A 2431-nucleotide genomic window follows, 5' to 3' on the forward strand; every position below is an offset into this window, starting at 1 on the left:
CCCTCTCTTCCCCCCCTCTCTCTTCCCCCCCTCTCTCTTCCCCCCCCTCTCTTCCCCCCCCTCTCTCTTCCCCCCCCTCTCTCTTCCCCCCCCTCTCTCTTCCCCCCCCTCTCTCTTCCCCCCCCTCTCTCTTCCCCCCCCTCTCTCTTCCCCCCCCTCTCTCTTCCCCCCCCCTCTCTCTTCCCCCCCCCTCTCTCTTCCCCCCCCTCTCTCTTCCCCCCTCTCTCTTCCCCCCCTCTCTCTTCCCCCCCCTCTCTTCCCCCCCCTCTCTCTTCCCCCCCCTCTCTCTTCCCCCCCCTCTCTCTTCCCCCCCCCTCTCTCTTCCCCCCCCTCTCTCTTCCCCCCCCTCTCTCTTCCCCCCCTCTCTTCCCCCCCCCTCTCTTCCCCCCCCCTCTCTTCCCCCCCCCTCTCTCTTCCCCCCCTCTCTCTCTTCCCCCCCCTCTCTCTTCCCCCCCCTCTCTCTTCCCCCCCCTCTCTCTTCCCCCCCCTCTCTCTTCCCCCCCCTCTCTCTTCCCCCCCCTCTCTCTTCCCCCCCTCTCTCTCTTCCCCCCTCTCTCTTCCCCCCTCTCTCTTTCTTCCCCCCCCTCTCTCTCTTCCCCCCCCCTCTTCCCCCTCTCTCTCTTCCCCCCCCCTCTTCCCCCCCTCTCTCTCTTCCCCCCTCTTCCCCCCCTCTCTTCCCCCGCCCCCTCTCTCTCTCTCTCTCTCTCTCTCTCTCTCTCTCTCTTCCCCCCCCCTCTCTCTCTCTCTTCCCTCCACTCCCTCATCCCTCCCATACTCTCTCCTCCCAGCGCCCCCCACTCCAGTCTTCAGGAGAGACTTACATTCCTATCCCACCAAGCCCTGATTTCACCCCCTTATCCCCAACACCATTCTGCACAGCCCCCCTCAGTGATGGTGCCACTGGAGGGACAGGCAGTTCAATCTCAGCTTGATGGTCCCACTGCCCCCAGGACACCAGGAGCCATGGGACACTGAACAAAGTGTTAGACAATTGTATAAATGGCTATAGAGTGGATGGAGGCCATGCGATCCATCCTGTCAGAGTCCAGCTGTCTGTGCGAGCAACCCAAACCGGTTTCTCGCACCCTTTCCCCTTGAACATTCTTTTAAACAGAAAGAGGTCAGACCACATGCACACTGTTTAAGTCTATCTGCGAGTGTGGTGCTGGAAAAGCGCAGCAGGTCAGGCAGCATCCGAGGAGCAGGAAAATCGACGTTTCGGGCCAGAGCCCTTCATCAGGATTCCTAAGGAATGGCTCTGCCTGAAACGTCGATTCTCCTCTCCTCGGATGCTGCCTGACCTGCTGTGCTTTTCCAGCAACACACACTCAACTCTGATCTCCAGCATTTGCAGACCTCACTGTTTCCCTCTGTTTAAGCCTATTTGCCTAGCTTGCATTGCTTTGCGTGCTGGTTGAACGCTCCCATTAGCCAACGTTTTGTCTTGCAGTGACAAAAGTATGTTTTTTTTTTCTTTGACAAATGCAATAGTTTTGTTGGCTTCAAGGGAGTATGTGTCTTGTATCCTGTTCGATGCTGTGCCAAGACATTTGAACGGAAATGGGTTGAGAGCCACTTCAGACCTCTTTGGAAGCACCGAGGTGGCCACCACTTAGAAATTTTATTTATTTTTAACGTGCTAGAGGGAGAAAGAAATGTAAATATCGAAAAGAATTCCTTTTTGTTGAATGGAGGGGTTTGTGGTGTTGGCAGAATGCGTGGCCAGAGGATGTTTGAACCAAAATGTTCTTCAGATTGTTGACTTGACACTCAATCATTCGAGCCATGGAAGTAAACACCGAGATGGTGCCTTGGGTTCGAACCAGAGAATTCTTCCCCAAACCCCAACTCTTATGACAGCTTGGTGGGAAAATATCATCCCTTTGAATAAACGCAGTTTGTTTTTGTTGGGAAAACCATCAAAGGCATTTGCACGCAATTTATATAGTTGAGTACCAAGTAAGCACTGAGCTCATGATGCTGAGTAAACCATCGTTGGATCGTGCAGACCGTGAGCATTTGTTGAAGCAGTTCGTTTTGCACTCAGTGGGACATTCCCAAGATTGAAGGGGCACCCACCTGAATGGGGCGCAATTGCTGATTTTCCAGCAAGTAGATCTTCATTGGCAGAGACATTGCTGGTCAGTACTCTTCTCTGTTAGGGTATAAGGTCCCAGATTTAATATTTGCTAAGGAGGCCACGAGAAAATGGCAGCGTACAGTATAAACATTGCTTTTCCTTTACATTCTTGCACATTGTCCTGATGAATGCAGGGTGAGGAGCTGAGACAGAAATTGTATTTTTCCCCGCAAGACCAGAGTAACTCCTCCTGCACGGTGCCTGAAAGAACATTGTTACTACAGTTCATTTAAGGGAATGTGTCTGTGTCTGCATGAATACTTGCATTCACCCTCATAGTTCTGACTCCAG

The sequence above is a fragment of the Chiloscyllium punctatum genome, chromosome 30 (assembly GCF_047496795.1).
Source record: "Chiloscyllium punctatum isolate Juve2018m chromosome 30, sChiPun1.3, whole genome shotgun sequence".
Lineage (NCBI taxonomy): Eukaryota > Metazoa > Chordata > Chondrichthyes > Orectolobiformes > Hemiscylliidae > Chiloscyllium > Chiloscyllium punctatum.